The sequence below is a fragment of the Vicia villosa genome, linkage group LG3 (genome assembly GCF_029867415.1).
Source record: "Vicia villosa cultivar HV-30 ecotype Madison, WI linkage group LG3, Vvil1.0, whole genome shotgun sequence".
NCBI lineage: Eukaryota > Viridiplantae > Streptophyta > Magnoliopsida > Fabales > Fabaceae > Vicia > Vicia villosa.
In genome coordinates this window covers 59773315-59791026 of record NC_081182.1, presented here as the reverse complement: position 1 = coordinate 59791026, position 17712 = coordinate 59773315, and the positions used below count along the sequence as shown (strand labels likewise).

General features: G+C 37.7%; 1 protein-coding gene across 1 annotated transcript in view; it reads right to left on the bottom strand.

The window, feature by feature from the left end:
* Positions 1 to 17712, bottom strand: part of LOC131661612 (uncharacterized) — a 62135-nt gene that overhangs the window by 21288 nt on the left and 23135 nt on the right. The gene's annotated exons all lie outside the window — the stretch shown is intronic.

Sequence of the window (17712 nt, the reverse complement as noted above, 5' to 3'; positions counted from 1 at the left end):
ATAGAAATGCAAGGATGCTATTGAACCTAGAAAGACATACAATGACCATGATTCTTAGACACTGTGTTATGAGATAATAAAATCCATTACTAAAGAGGTTCCATACCTGAACGATGGGACTTAGTGTGGTTGGAGGAGCTCTTGGTGGCACTAACTTTGTATTTCCTCTGCTGGGGAAACGCAACGCAACGCAACATTTGAAGAATCGGGCAACACATTTGTATATCAACACTTCTTTAGTAAGTACTTTAAATTTAATATATTTAATTATTTCAATTAACAATTCTTCCAACATTGTCTTAAAATAAAACGAAAAAACTTTCTATCACATAAAAGAAAACTTTCCCTGCATAAGTAAATATATTTAGATTTTTATTACGTTAATTTCTAGTTTTAGTAAGAAAATTTACTTTATTTTATTAATATTTTTACATTCTTACTTATATTAATTAAAAGTATAATTAGGGGTGTAAATGTGTAATTGTCAATCTGGTGCATTTTATTTTGTAACTCTAACATGGAAGCAACTTAGCTCCGAGGGCCTCGAGAGTGACGACGAGATAGAGATAGAGGGTCTCCTTGTATAATTGGTCAGCTGAGGACCCGGTGGTTTTGATAAAGCATGTTTGATATAGAGGGGGGTTTGTCCGCACTCAACCGTCTACTCGAAAGTTGCCTCCTTGCGGAGAAGTTTGAAAAAGGGGAGAACGTGTTTGGCATAATTTTCTACGAAGCAAGATAGGGATGTGAGCATCTCGTTCAGAGTTTGAATTGACTTCTTTGATCTCGGCGGCGGGAGTTCGGACAAAGCTCTACACTTGCTAGAGTTAACTTCGATTCCTTGTTTTGTTAGGTAGAATCCGAAGAATTTTTCTGTCCGTACCCTGAAGGTGCACTTTTCCGTGTTGAACCGTATATTGTACTTCCGAGCCTGGTCGAAGACTTTCTTAAGGTGGGCCGCGTGATCGGATTCCTCTTGCGATTTCACGATCATGTCTTCCAAGTATACTTCGAGCATGTCTCTAATTTCTCTTCGACAAACTTTGTTCATCATTCTTTGGTAGGTAGCTCCGGCGTTCTTCAGACTGAAGGGTATTACGTTGTAGTAATAGTTGCCCGACTCGATCATGAAGGTCGTGTACTTCTTGTTCCCATTTGCCATGGGGATCTGGTTGTAACTAGAGTATGCGTCCATGAAGGACACAAGTTTGAAATCTACAGTATCATCAACAAGTTTATCTATGCTAGGCAGGGGATAAGCATCTTTCGGGAAAGCCTTATTGATATCAATGTAATCAATGCATATACACCATTTTCCATTCTATTTTTTAACAAGTACAACGTTGGACACCCAAGTGGTGTACTTGGCCTCCTATATAAATTTTGCCTCTATGAGGTCCTTTACTGCTTGCTCGGCATCCTCTATTTTTTTAGGGGATTGTCGACATCTACGCAGAGCTAGAGCCCTAATGGGTGGATCTGCAGTCGATTGGTGACGTGCGATCTCCAGGTCCAATCTGGGAATCTTTGAAGCGCTCCACGCAAAGAGGTATGCGTTCTCCCTGAGGCAGGCTTTGAGTTGCTTCCTCATCAAGTCGGGGATGCCTGCTCCAATCTTCAAGTCTTTGCTTGGGTCGTCTCCATTATGGTCGACGAAGCTTTGTCCTTCTTCTAATCTCTCAAGTTGTCTCTAAAGAACCGATTGTCGAGGTCGATGGAGTCGACGCGTGACAGTGGTTTGGATTCTTCCGCGTTGCTTGGAAGAACAGGTTTCCTTATGACTGGTGCATTCATATAGTTCATCCCCTTTGAGACGACCTAGAAGCATCTCCTCGCAGCCTCGATGTCCCCGTGTAGGGTGGCAACGACGCCCTTGGAGGTGTAGCACTTCATCTTCAGGTGTACCGTGGAGAGTACGACTATCAGTTCAGCGAGGGTGGGTCTCCCGAGGATGCATTGATAGAGTGACAGATAGTCTATGTCCAAGAATTATATGTTGATAGATCTGGCCGTTTTTGCTTCCCCAAAGGTGATGATCTGCTCTACATATCCCCAAGGTTTGGTGACGACATCGTTGAAAGCCTGCAGATCGAAGCCTACGCAAGGAGTTAGATGCGTTTCGTCTAGCTGCAGTATTGAAAAGAGTTGGGAATACATAATGTCGTCCAAGCTCCCTGGTCGACTAGGATTCTTCGGTCGTCAAAGGTTTCCATTTGTGCTCTGAAGAGCAGAGGGATGCTCGTTGTCATACCCTAAAATTTGTCCATCATATTTCAAAATATTTTGACTCATATGATCTTCAAATGCTCAAAGATACACAAGAAGGAAGCATGCAACCTGTCTCCTAAGCAACAAGCCTCCAACTAAGGTTTTCTCTTTTCTCAAGGAGAAATCAACTTCTGATGCCCCAAGTGGACTCCATGGCCTATCATATGTTTCAAATGATCCTCATGCCAAGTTTCAAGCTCTGATCCATAAGATTTCTCAGTCAATAGTTCAAATGGTCAACAGTCGACTAATTTGACCTAAAAGTCAACTATGGTCAAAGTACAGTCAAAATTCCTAATTTTTTGGTCAACATCAATATTTTGAAGTCACATTCATCATTTGATCAAAGGGTTGATCATGATTCATCAAGGAAAGTTCAGAAATCAACAAAACTCGAAGTTTCTAAATTAGGGTTCTTGGACTAAAAGTCAACTAAATTTTGACCAGCCATAACTTTCACATGGAACATCATAAATTCTCCATCCAAAGCCTATCTTGAAGGAAATTTAATTCTCTACAATTTTTTCTCTCACATGCCAAGGCTAAAAATGCATCAATTGAGAGATATGAGCCAAAACATTACAGGTCCTTCTAGAAGCTCGCAAAAAGCAGTTTTTTGTCAAGAGCAATATCATCAAGATAAAATCTCCGAATGAAAAATATGTTCCAAAGTGGCTTGTAGAAGACATCTTAGGCTTTCTAAAAAGTCCTAGAAGATCTCCATATGATAAAAATTGAATGAGTTATGACTTGTTGAAGTTGACCAGATTTTAAGAAAGTGCATAAAGTGACTATTGAGCAAAAATGGATTTCTTCCAAATGGGCCCATATTTCTTTGAGCCAAACATGATTCTAATCTTGTTAGAAGTCTCCTGGCCCAATCCCATGCCATTTTTATTATTGATTTAATTTACTTGATTTTTAATTCATTTTAATTCAATTTAGTTAAAATAAATAATGGAAAATCAAAGATTTGATTTTAGGTCTATTATGTGATCAAAATATCAGAGTTATGTCATCATAATTGGATCAAAATTCGTGGCAAAGAAGATTGGAGAGATATGAGCCATATTTAAACTAATTTGGAAATATTTCATAACTTTTTCAATCAAATTGCAATCATGAATATTATAAGGATTTGATTCAAGATTTTAACCAAAATCCATCACACATATATATGCAAACTATTTAGACCTGGAAAAAAAACGAGGGCAGCCTCCAAACCCTAATCATTCATTCAAAAGAGGCAAGCAAACTAGGGCACTGAGAGATTTCCTCTTGGGTGAATTTCAATCCATTCAAATCGTTCATTCACACCCTTGAGGTTCTAAGGATTCAAATGGAACCCTTGCTCCGGCCAAAGGCGTATCAGAAATCGTGTTTCGCTTAAACTTTGTTGGTAAGTGAGGTAAGTTCGAATCTGTGGCTCTATTTGCTCCCAATCATTGCTAACATTCCAGGTCCAATCAAGTGCATTATTGGAGCGTGATTAACGTTCTACATGGGAGTTTTAACGCAAGAACTCGCGTTCACCATTGTTGAAGCTTCAACCTGTTTGAATCATGTTTTCCAGGACTTTTTAGTAAAAACGAACATCGCCAACAAATTCAGGGCATGATTTAACATAGGACTGGGTTCTTGTTGTTTTGTTTATCGTGTTTTTCTACAGGCTTGATTGTTCCAGAATTAGCTACGAGAAAGCATGGCAGACATCGTGGCAAAATCAAGGCTTTTTCGTAGCAATTTTTCGAGTTCTAAAAGTGTGAAGATGATGAACGGTACGACCCCACACGCGGAGCTACTCGATTGGATAGTCAATGGTGCTCGTTTCTCTTTCCGTGCGTGGCGAAATCTGGCTAACTGGTCAACTAATTCAGACTCATCTCTCTTACAGCGATTGGACGGTCTTTCATAAAGGGGGGCCCAGTTCGACTTCTATTTTGAATATTATATTTTATTAGTTTTTTATACTTATTGATTCAAGGTATATTTTTAACAGCGAAGACATCCAGCATCAATGGCCAAGAGAAGCATGTGTGAAGCGTTAAGACCCAAGTTCAATCTAGGAAGAAGACAAGTTTTTCTCTCAATTAAAACACACAGATCCAGTATGCCCAGGCTGCGCGCGTCTACAACGCACCCTCAGATCAGCACCACGGGATCCTTGCCATCCCAGATCCACGTCTACCAACCAGTGGTACACCATAGATACGCAAACATGATTCACACCATATTGGCACCAGGTTTCTTTACTATTTATTATTATTATTATTACTTATTTTATTTGCTTTTTATTTATGTCTTAAACCTTTTTTTATTTAAAAAACCTTGTTATTAATTAAAACTTTTTTGACACACCATTTAAATATCATTTTTTTTAGAAAATTTGTTTTTTTAATTCAATTAATTTAATTAGGTTAGTTTAATAATTAAGTTTAGGTTAAATAATTTTTAGAATAATTTTAGTTAAACAACTTAGGAATAATTTTAGGTTTTTTGTTTAGCCTTTAATCAAAACCATGTGACTATCAGTAATGTAAGGGTTGTCTATCAAACTGTAGATCAAATGGTAGGTTTAGGTTTTTACCCTCTTTTGTTCCACAAGGCTTTTTACCCTTATGTTTGCCATTAGGTTTGTTAACCCTGGTTTTTTAAAACTTAATTTATTTGCGAATTTCTTTTCTCATCCCACACTCTATGATTGTCGTGTGCCTTTATTTTAATTTCTCTTTATTAAATTTTGGTTTTATTATTTATCCTCTTATTTGCCTCAATACTATTGCTTGCTATTATAAATCATGTAACTGCTCACAGGTTGTATTGCTTGCTTAGAATATTCTCCTTTATTTTTCCTCGCATTTTTTTTACCAATTATGTAACTGCATTCGGGTTGTATTGTTGTGGCCATAAGGCTTTATTTTCCGCCTTTTATTTTCTGTTATAATTATAAACTTGTGCTATTTTCTACTATAATCGTGTGGTTAGTAAATAGGGAGTGGCAACTAATAATTGAACGTAGCTCATAAACTGCAAAGATAAATATTCGAACTGAACTCACGTGATTGGTGCACACACTCACCTTTAAGGTAACCACTCTTATGCTGCCTTCTCGATCAAAAATAGCCAAGTCCCTCGGATATAGGGATACCTTAGCTTGCTGCCTTCGATTCAAAATCACAATGTCCCTCCGATAAAAGATCATAGTCCCTTCGAGTTGCCTACGATAAATATGATCTCGTCCCTTGATAAAATGGTGATAGTCCATTCGAATGCTAAGGTATCCTTATTGTTTCCTAAATGACTATTATATCCTTCCTCGGGACTACCTGCCCTCTTTATGGTAGGGAAAGTCTTGTGGCGAACGATTATTCTCGATGACCCTTCGATGACCCGCACATCCAATTGAAAGACTTCCTGCCCTCTCATGGTATGGATAGACCCTTTCGCCCGAAAGACTTAAAGAACAAGAAAGACAATCTTCGGGTAGGTGCTCTTAAATGCTTCCTCAATTCAAACAAATTCAAAATTACTTTTCACACCTCCTTTTCAAAACAATTCAAAAAGGCTACGCTTATTTACAAGCTAAAGTCCTTATTCAATTTTTTTACTATACACACATGAAACTTCTTCAAACAATTCAAACAAACAAGTGAGCTAAGCAATTAAGAGACCGTGGATACAAAGGGTACTTTAAACCTTCCCTTTGTATAACTTACCCCCCGGACTCAAAATCTTTCAAAGGTCTTTCTTGTTCTTTTTGCCTTTCCAAATTTGATAAAATAAAAGTCGGTGGAGACTCATGCTATCCGCACATTTCAAAAAATTCAGTTCTCCCACCGTATTACACTCGCGTTGGGAGAACCACCTGGGAATTCCTCTCTCTAGAACGCGATTGGGATAGAGTTTACCTGACTGGTGTCAGGGGTGGAATTTTTATTTGATCTTGCAGCGATGAGTTCCTCGAACGGCCTCTTCACCGAGCCCACATTCATCTTGTTGCCTCCCCCGCCGGATATGGCCATATCAGAGGGAAAAATTTCCCATGGATTGTGCGCAACCAAGTAGGAGGGGAATACAACTTTATCGGGACACATAAGTCCTCTAGACGTGTGAAACTCATGGCCACAGGCATATAGACCTCCTTGGGGGAGGCTTTTTCTTCTTCTACGTTCTTAGTCTCTCGCGCCTCCTACTGAGCGTCGTCTCCCCGTATTCTCCCTTCTTGGTATATTGCATGAGATGACCATCTTTGGTCAAGATCTCAATGGCATCCTTGAGGTGGATGCAGTCCTCTGTAGTATCCCTTGAGCTGGAAATCGAACCCCAGCCTAGCGAAACTCTACATTGGCGCATTTAAAAATAATCTTCTCACGCGATGCGACAAGAAGGGTGTAATCGCGTAACTGAACTGTCGGTCATTTGTAGTCCTGGGGGACACGGGACCTGTCTTCCTTTTTACTTTCTCCTCCCAGACGGGATGTCGGAGGGTCTTCAGATTTTGAGGACTTCGCGCTCTCCTAGTGTTGACAGTCTCGGGCAGTGTTGGCCGCCTCCTTTTCCTTGTATTGAATGTAAGCCTGGGATTTAAGGAGGAGGGCATCCAGGGTGGCGGGAGTCTCGATGCCAACCTATTTGGCAAAGTCGCTACGGGGATGTAGATTGTGTTCAAGGAGGTAATTCTTCATGTGGTCAGTCGTAAATACCTGGACAACTTCTTTGTTGAACCTCTCGATAAATGCCCAGAGAGATTCAACATTCCCCTATATGATTGCTTTTAGTGATGCTTTTGACTTCGAGTGACGATAAAAAGTTATGAAGTATCAAGAGAAGACTCTTGATATGATGGATCCGTTGGGAAGACTCTTGTACCAGGCCATGTCTCCCTTCCTTATCGTGGTAGGGAATAGCATTTACTTAATGGCGCCCCTGACGCCACGATAATCGAGCAGACTGTCGTACGTGCCCGAAAGGGGAGGCTTATCCAGTCCCTTAGGTATTCAGGTAGCCATGACGTTTTACGTTCCTCGTGGGTCGTCAACCTTGCTGGAACTGGGAGATCGAGCAAGAGATGCACAACTCTACAATCTTGGCGGGGATTTGGGCTTCTGGATCGATCTTTTAGAGTTGTTCGCCGAGTCTCTACTTGTGGATTCTCTTTAATTTTTTGGATGCATGAGAGAGCTAGTTATGTCGGGGAGAGTTGCGATCATGCTTCTTGGCGGCCTAGGACTCTAGCTCTCCTCAGTTTGGGTGGTGCTCCCTAGGTCGCGGAAAGGGACTCTGAGACTGTCTTCGGTGTCTCCACGGGGGAGACTTTGATTGGCGTGATACTTCCAACTCCCTAATTATCTCGTTATGTTGGAGGATTAGAGAGATAATCTTGTTGAGCGCCTCGACCAAGACTGCGAGGACTGGATCAGCATTGGTCGGAAAGGAGATTTGATGAGAATATTTTGGCGCGTTATCTGGGACTTTGTTGGACTTGCCAGCATTAGTGTTATGGGCTCCAATATCACGAGCATTATTCGAGGAAGGAGATGCAGACTCATCGTCCCTTTTCCGAGGGATTACATCTTCCAGGAAAGGGTTGGCGAGGCCGAGGCTAGATTTGTGCTCAGGAGAGATAATGGTAGTATGAACATTGCGGTCATCGTCGGGACGGGCCATGATATTATTCTTGAAGGTTGCTTTGGTTTTTGTTCCCTGAGGAGTAGGAAGACGGGGAGAGAAATGATTCCCACAGACGACGCCATTGACCTGCAAGGTACTCCGACGATCAAGAAAGTAGGATCGCATATGGGTTTGAGTGTTTCTAGGATTTGAAATTGTGTTGCCTGACTCTAGCGCTTGGCCATTGGTCCATGTTTTGAGTTTGTTCGTGGATCTAAGCCAAAACGCGTGACTTCTTGGATTCTATGAGTATATTCAGGAATCTGGGAGGCTGTCCAAAACTATCCGTTGTTCAGACAAAGAGATACTTATGGGCGGCAGGGTGCCTGGCGAGCATAGTTCGATCGCTCGTCCCCGGTGGAGGAGCAGAGCGTATGTCTTGCTGCTGACACAGACGCATGTCTAGTCGAGGACATTAGTGGTGTGTTGTCCTCGGGCAGGTGGAGTCGTGTCCTCGACAGAGAGGCGGGAGGAAAAGGGACTTCCTTTGCCCTTAGCTGATTGGGCCAAGATGATTGAGTCGTTTTAAGTGCATAAGTGGATTGGATCATGTCTATTCATTGGGCCAGTCCGGAACAATAATAATTTGAGAACATATATGATGTTTTGAAAAATAAAAAACAATATGATATAATATACTAGTATACTAATGTATATTAATGTATTATATTACTTATTTATGTTTAATTTTAAATGTGTTAAAATATAGAGGTAGTCCTCCAAAACTATTATCTCTAAAATCAATTCGGAAAAAAAATCATAAACGTATTGATCCAATCTAAATTGATTGTGGGATCCTAGAAAATGGATCCGCAAATGAAATTGCAGATTTTACAATAACCCACATATAGGCTATATCGTCTTCTTCTTTTTTTGAAATAATGAGCTTTTGATTAATTCAAAAAAACAATAATTACAAGCGATTCAATGGAGATCCTGTAACACCTCAAAATTTAGATTTACTTATTTAATGTATTATTTGGTTATTTTGGTGATTATATGAGTCATTGTGATTTATCGATGAGTATATGTAATGTTTATGTGATGTGTGATGCCTAAGTGTGATGTGTGCGGGGTAGTGGAATTAAGTTGTTAGTTAGATTATTAAAATAGATAAAATTCTAATTAGCATTACTATCTAATTAAAATAAAATAAAGGAGATAATCTGGGGCGAATACAGACCTTGCATATTAGTGTGGCTGAAAATAAATAAAAAACAGTATTATTTAATGCAATCATTCAAAATAAAATTTGTCTACTAAATAGGATGAATTAGTAAATATAAGTGAGAGAAAATTGTTAATAAATAGGAAGAATTAGTAAATATGAGTGAAGAGAGAAATTGGAGAGGTGGTTACTCTATTTCAAAAATTGAAACAGATCGGTCGATCGAATCAGAAATCGGATGGGCCATTGGTCTCATTTGATTGTTGGACAAAATAAGCTATTGAATTAGTGAGAATTGGTCATAACAGTCCAAAACTGATAAAAACTAACGAACCGACGATTTTGGGAAATTGACGAGTTAAATGCTTGTTTTTTCTCACACAAAACAATGTCGTTTTGATAATTTATTTTAAGAGAATAAAATTAAATAGAAGCAAACTTGTTCAAAACTTATTTGGAACAACTTCCCCTCTTTAAAATTAAATGTTTTAGACAACGCAAATATTTTGTTATTCAGATTATTTTGTAATCAGAGTTTGTTTAAAGTTTATTTAAATTTACATTTTGAACTATTTTGTTGTATGCAATGATTGTGTTTAGAATTTGAATTTAAATAATCAACTTATTAAATTATGATATTTTAAAAATTAGAAATTTAGTAGGTGTTTCGATTAGTTTTAAAGATTGTATCATTCAATTCAACCGATTTAATAATTATATAAATTTGTTATATAAATCGATTTATTAAATTGAATTATTCAATTTAATCAAGTTAAATCATGTAATTTAATTAGTGATCAAGATAATTTATTCGATTTCAATTAAAAGATTATATATATATATATATATATATATATATATATATATATATTTATATGGAAAAAACTGGTGTGGCTAAAGCAACACCATGCCTTAATGTACATCCGCCCCTGGAGATAATGTGAGGTGGAGTTAGTAAGGGTAAAATAGGGATACCATATTAGGGGTCCTAAGGCTAACTAAGTAAATAGAGGAAATGGGGAGAATATTCATTCATCATAAAATTTTTGGAGAAGCATGAAAGAAAGAAAGAAAGAAAGAAAGAGAGTTAGGGCAAGAAGAAAAAAAGGAGAATCAACCGTAGAATTTGGGAAGAGAATCAAGCTAGCTAATAATCTAAGGTAATGAGGGTCATCCTAATTATTATATTTGCCTTAAGGGGTTGATAATTGTAGGTTGGGTTGTGTATTTGATGATCATGATGAACTAGAACGGTGATTGTTTGGATTATGTTGTTTGTATGTCATGTGATGTTGTTAATTGAGGAATTGGTGAATGATGAAATGAACTAGAGTCAAATCCACCATGTTTTTGGATTTGAAGTAGGCATGGTAACAAAATCCGTACCCATCCGAACCCGCCCCGAAGTTGACGGGGAAAATTTGCTTTGCTTGGGTTTGGGTTTTTCCCGATTATAAAATATGAGGAATGGAGACATTATTACCCACCCCAAATTCGACCAGAACGTGCTCCGTTTATTTCACTGTGTATATTATTATTTATTTTTTATAATTTAGAATATTAAATATGTAGTTAATGTCTTGATATTTTGATTTGTATTTATTATTTGAATGTATTTATAAAAAAAATTAATTGCTTTATTTTATTATTTATAATTTAATTTGATTTTGGAAAAAATATGTATTTTTTATTTAAAAAATTTGATTTCACTTAATGGATGGTGACAGGGCGGGGATACCCGAACCCGTTTGCTTCGGGTTTGAGTTTTAATTCTACATCCCCGTTTGGGTTTGGGGCAGAGAATGCGGATTGTTTGGGAATTTGTATTTGGATCTGAGGGAGGCAATAACCGGCCCCGATCCGCCCTGTTGTCATGCCTAATTTGAAGGTCTAGGGTTTTATGACAGGTATTGGAGTTGTGATGAAAAAATGTGATTTGATGTTTTTAATGACAAATACATGTTAGAACTAGGTTAATAAGCCTTAAATCGCTGGGAAATAATGATTAAAACAGGTTTTGGGTGGAAAAATTGGAATGGTATGAGGCTATTAGCGCATAATTTTTCTGCAAAAGTTGAAGAGCACGCTTAGCACGGTGGAGCATGCTTAGCGCGAAACCAAAAGAAACACAGGGGCCACGCATAATGGAGCGCGTGTAGCATGGGCAGGGGTCGCTTAGCGCAGGCCAGTGGAACGAAAAATGTTATTTTTGAAAAATGAAATCGGATTATGGAAGCTTATGATTTATACGAATTTTCAAGTAATTTTCCAAAATTTAATAAGTATGTATGGATGGGTTTAGAGAGCCGTTTACATGGAACTTGATTATGCGATTACATGTATGTATATGCTTGTTGTAATTCTATGAAGTTGTGATGATTGAATAACATGACAATTATGAAGTGTGTATTGTTTTGATCGAGATGGATGTGATAATCGTGTAGTTGAGATGATTATGTGATATGATGAATTAATGAATTATGATGTCATTTTGACTACTCGTGGTCGTTGATTATTGTGAAATTGTGCATCATACATTCATAGCATATTATAGGACGATAGTCCAGTGATGTCTGCAGGAAAATGGTCCAGTGGTGGCATCAATTCCAATGTGAAAATTGAGTGCGATATTCTGAAGTATTCTGTTTCCAAGCATGAATCGTCTTATTGGCGGGGATCTTTGGAGAACGGTGACTGAGTCACTAGTGAAGTGTTAGTACAACGTGCATAAGTCTATTGGTGTTGCATTGCATTGTTTGTGACATTGCATGATTGAATGATGTTTAATTATTCGTGATGCAAATGATGAATTAATTGATAAGTGTGATTGAATTATAAGATGGTGTTCAAGTGTAAGTATGTGAAGCATGAGGATACGTTGTATCGGTGTACGGGTCGTTGTTGATTATTTGTGTACCACTACTATATTTATTCCTTATGTCTTATATAATAATTATGAGATACTCACCCTTTATGTTTGAATGTTTCCTCCATGTAGGTAACGCGCAGGTAATCGGGAATAGTCTGCGGAAGTTAGAGGATAGCTTCATGGAGTCATTTTATCGTTTGTTTAGAATAAAACGGGAATCTTCCCCTGATACGTAACATCGGGGTTGGGATCGTTGTTTTTTTTTTTGGAACTATTATGTTTCTCTTTAATTGTTTTATTATGATGAATTACTTTTCATGGCATTGTGATATTTTGGGTTATGGAACTTGAACGATGAAGTTATAAATGATGTTTTATGAAGTTTTATAAAGATATTTTCAAACTATGAATTTCACTGCGATACAATTGATGTTATTATTATGTTATTAAGAAGTGTTTGAATTACATAGTTTTGAGAACCCATGTTACAGAGCGGGACGATTATTCATGAAGGTGACACCCCCGTGTGGAGGTTTTATTTGATTTAATTTGTATCATATTGCAAATATTTTACGTGGGTTAGAAGGGTGTTACATTAGTGGTATTAGATCAGGTTGGTCCGTCCGACTAGGTTATTGAGTCTAGAGTTTGATAGTTGATTACTGTCGATAGTTATTCTAACCTTGATGCTAATTTTGGTGTGAACTGAGTATGGCTGGGAGAAACGACGTTGCGATTGCTTCTTCCTTGGAGGTTGTGGCTCAGGCTATGCAGAATCAGCCTTATGCTAGAGTGATCAGCGAGTCACAAAGCTTGAGTACCTTCCAGAAGGAGACTCCGCCTACTTTTTGAGGTTTGTATGATCCATATGGAGCACAAGAGTGGCTTAAGTAAATCGAGAGGATCTTTCGAGTGATGGATTTATCTGCAGCATAGAAGGTACGTTATGGTACTCATATGCTGGATGGAGAAGCAAATGACTGGTGGGTTGTTTTAATTGTGGTGAATATGGTCATATCAACACCCAGTTCCATACACAAATGAAGGATGCTAGTGCTGCCAAGACCAATGGTAAAGTGTTTGCTTTGAGAGGAACAAAAGACTTCAAGAAGGACAACTTGATTTGAGGTACTTGTTTAATTAACAGTGTCGAATTGGTTACTATTGTAGATACTGGTGCTACTCATTCGTTTATTTTGCTTGATTGTGCTACTATGTTGGGATTGGAATTGTATTTTATGGATGGTAGTATGGTAATAGATACTCCTGATAATGGTTTTGTTACTACTACTTTTGTTTGTAAAGGATGTCCTTTGACTATCTTTGACAAGAGTTTTGTGAAGCATTTGGTTTGTCTACCCTTACACCAAATCGATGTGATTCTTAGGATGAACTGGTTGAAGTACAACTATGTTCATATAAATTGTTTCAATAATACGTTGAGGTTTCCAAAGTTTGGTAATGGTGGAGGATTGATGTTGTTGACTGTTAAGCAAGTGAGTGAATGCCTTAGAGACGAGGTCGTGATGTTTGCAATGTTCGCGTCGTTGCAAAGTGACCGTGAAACTGCAAGTGTTGAACTTGTGATTGTCTGTGAATTTCCTGAGGTATTTCCATATTATATAAGTGATTTGCCCCTAGAACATGAATTAGAGTTTTCTATAGAGTTGATGCTAGGTACGAGTTCGGTATCGATGGCTCTTTATAGAATGTTGGCTTTCGAGATGAATGAGCTGAAGAAGCAATTGGAAGAGATGCTCGAGAAAAAGTTTGTTCGACCGAGTGTTTCATAGTGGGGTGCGCCTGTGTTGTTGGTTAATAAGAAAGACGAAAGTACTAGATTGTGTGAGGACTACAGGAAGTTGAACAAAGTGGCTATCAAGAATTAGTATCCACTTCCAAGAATTGACGATTTGGTGGATCAATTAGTGGGTACTAATGTTTTCAGTAAGATTGATTTGAGATTGGGTTATCATCAGATTCGTGTTAAACTGGATGATATTCCGAAGACGGCTTTCCGAACGAGGTATGGTTATTATGAATATATTGTGATACCATTCTAGTGTCGAATGATCCAAGTGTTTTTATGGAATATATGAATCGAAATTTCCATTCCTATTTGGATAAGTTTATGGTGGTGTTCATTCATGATATTTTGATTTATTCCAAATCGGAATATGAACATGTTATGGTGTTGCAAGTATTGAAAGAGAAGAAGTTATATACAAAGTCGTCTAAGTTTGAGTTTTGGGTGAAGAAAGTGAGTTTTCTTGGCCACATGATTTCTAGTGGTGGAATTTATGTGGATCCTTCTAAAGTTGATGTTTTGTTGCAGTGGGAGAATCTAGAGTCTGCGACTGAGATTCGAAGCTTTCTTGGTTTAGTTGGTTACTATCAAAGGTTCAAAGAAGGATTTTCTAAGTTTGTGGTACCATTGACTCAGTTGACTCGAAAGGGTCAAGCTTATGTATGAGATGTTGCGTGTGAAGGGAGTTTTGTGGAAATGAAGAAAAAGTTGACGACCTCTCCGGTATTAATTTTGCCTAATCTGAGTGAGTCTTTTGTAGTGTATTGTAATGCGTCAAAGATGGGCCTTGGTGGTGTATTGATGCAAAATGGAAAAGTTGTTTCTTATGCTTCTAGACAACTTAAAGTTCATGAGACGAATTATCCTACGCATGACTTAGAGTTGGTCGATATGGTGTTTGTTTTGAAAATTTGGAGACATTATCTTTTTGGCTCTAAGTTTGAAGTGTTTAGCGATCACAAAATTTAGAAGTGCTTATTTGATCAGAAGGACTTAAACATGAGGCACAAAAGATGGATTGAATTGCTGAAGGATTATGATTTTGAATTGAGTTACCATCCTGGTAAAGAAAATGTGGTGGCTGACGCATTAAGTAGAAAGTCTTTGCATATGTTGATAATGATGATGATGGTGCGTGAATTAGAATTAGTTGAACAATTCATAGATATGAGTTTAATGTGTGAATCAACTCCTAATAGTATGAAATTGGGAATGTTAAAATTGACGAGTAGTATCCTTGACAAAATTCGAGAAGGGCAAAAATCCAAATTGAAATTGGTTGAGCAGTTAACATTGATTGACCAAGGTAGAGGAGGTGAATTCCGAGTTGATGAGAATGGTGTGATGATATTTGGGAATAGAGTGTGTATTTCAGATGTTTCAGAACTTAAGAAGAGTATTCTTGAAGAAGGACGTAGAAGTGGTTTAAGTATTCATCTAGGTGCTACGAAAATGTACCAGGACTTAAAGAGATTGTTTTGGTGGCCTGGCATGAAGAAAGATGTTGTTGAGTTTATTTATGCTTGCTTAACTTTTCATAATCGAAGGTTGAACATCAGAAACTTTATGGGTTAATGTAACCGTTGAACATTCCAGAGTGGAAGTGGGATAGTATTTCCATGGATTTTGTGACGGGTTTACTGAAGACCGCCAAGGGAAATGATTCTATTTAGGTTATATGGATAGGTTGACTAAGTCTTCTCATTTCTTACCAACGAATATTAACCATCCTATTTCTAAGTTAGCTGAGATTTATATTGAAGTGATTGTCAAATTGCACGGGATACCATCGAGTATTGTGTCTGATAGAGATATGAGGTTTATGTCAAGGTTTTGGAAGATTTTGCAAGATGCGTTGGTGTAATACGGTGAACTGACTTTTATATCGAAATGTCGCGGTTAAGCATGAGTCGCCACCGACTTTTATTTTATCCAAACAAATTCGGAAAGGCAAAAAGAAACAGAAAAAAACCTTTAAAGAAATCTAAGTTCGGGGGGTAATTTATGCAAAGGGAAGGTGTAAGGCACCCTTTGCATCCATGGTTATCCATGGGCTCTTAATTGCTTTGCTTGCTCGTTTGTTTTTAGAAAAAGGTAGATGAAAGAAAAAGTGGACTTTAGCTCGTAAATGAGCGTAGCCAGTTTTCGAAGAATTGTGAGAAAGAATATTAAAGATGAGCATTGCAAGGCAATTAGGGGCAATTACCTTAAACTCAGATGATAGGTCTCTTTTTAGCCTTTCAGAATGAAAGGGTCTATCCTTGCCATAAGAGGGAAGGAAGCCTTTCGTTTGGAGGTTGAAGGGTCATCGTGTTATCATTCGCGTTATCATTCGTCCTAAGACTGACCCATGCCATAGAGAGGCAGGTAGTCTAAGGGGAAGGATCAGAATAGCCTTTCGTAGGCAACCAGAGGATACCTCAGCCTTTTTCCGAGGGTCGAGGTCATGTTCGTGTATCGAAGGCAGCATCATTTTAGGGTCTCATGACCTTTTATCGAGGCAACATGGCTGAGGTATCCTCATATTCGAGGGACTGGTTATTCTGCAAAAAACACAAGGCAACAAGGCAACAGGCAACAAGGCAACATAGAGGGTTACCCAAAAGCGTGCGTGTGTGCACCAATCACGTGATTTGATTCAGTTATTTATCTTGTAATTAATCATTCTAGGTTCAATTCGAGGTTATCACTCCCTAAATTACTAGCCACGCAGATAACATAAAGGCAAGAAACAGTAATACGGGGGAGGGGACAATGAAACCAGTGGATCCCTTAATCAGGGTTTGACACAAGTAATAATAAAGCAGGAAAATATAAGGCTAGGGTTCAGGGTTACCAAACTCGTAGCTTTGGCAATCAACAACCCTGAAAATGCAAACCAATAAATAAATAGTGAGTGTATGGCTAATTCAAAGGCGAACGGGATTAACCCTAAAATAAAGAATCAAGAAATTAAAAGAAAATAAATAAAATTATACAAGAAAATACTTAGCTTTGCATTTGATCTGATATGGTCAGAGTCGGAGGTTGCCTCTGAGGTAAACCTGAACAATGGCAAAGGCAGAAGAAAAATAGAAGGAGTGAATGTATGCACAGTTCAGAAAATATAAGGGCAAACCCTAAAAATCAGCAAGGAAACAAAAAAAAACTTTGGATAAATAAAATACTTAGCTTTTGTATTTTGATTGGGCGCACAGTCGGAGCGTATTTGAAGAGTCAACCCTGAAAAGACACAAAATAAATATTCAGTGTAGTGGGATGTTCGTAAATCCTGGTTAGAGTACGATTTAAATAAGAAAATAATTTAATTAATTATTGGTCGAACGACCTAATTAACTAAATCGAATCGAGAAAAATAAAATTGAGTATGAAATATATTTTTTAGGATTTTTTGGAGTTAAAACAAAGTAAATATGAGATTTCGAAATAATTGAATAATTAAATGTAATATAAGAAGTAAAAATAAAAATAAATAAATGAATTATTAATTAAAATAGAAAAAAGTTTTGAAAGTAAAACATAATGGTTTTTATAATAAAAAAAAACAGTTAATATATATATTAAATAAGTTTTATTAAAAAATTGAAAATTTCTTATCTCTTGATTGTGCGTAGCATGGCTGAGGGCGCATATGATGGAGCTTCGTCCAGATATCCTTGGATCTGACCTTAAATCGAATCCAGTGGTTGATGGCTGATGGTGCACCACGCGTGTGTATGCCTTCATCACACTGGATCTGCAAATGATCAACTAAAAAAAATAGCGTAAAAAAAATAGCGTGCAAAATTGACATCCCCACGGGGAATCGAACCTACTCCCTGCTGATACACCCTCATACGCCTCAGCCAACTGTACCAGTGACACTGGTTGCAAATTAACTGAAACAATAAGAATATATAGAAAAAACATTTTTTCAAATATACCCAACGC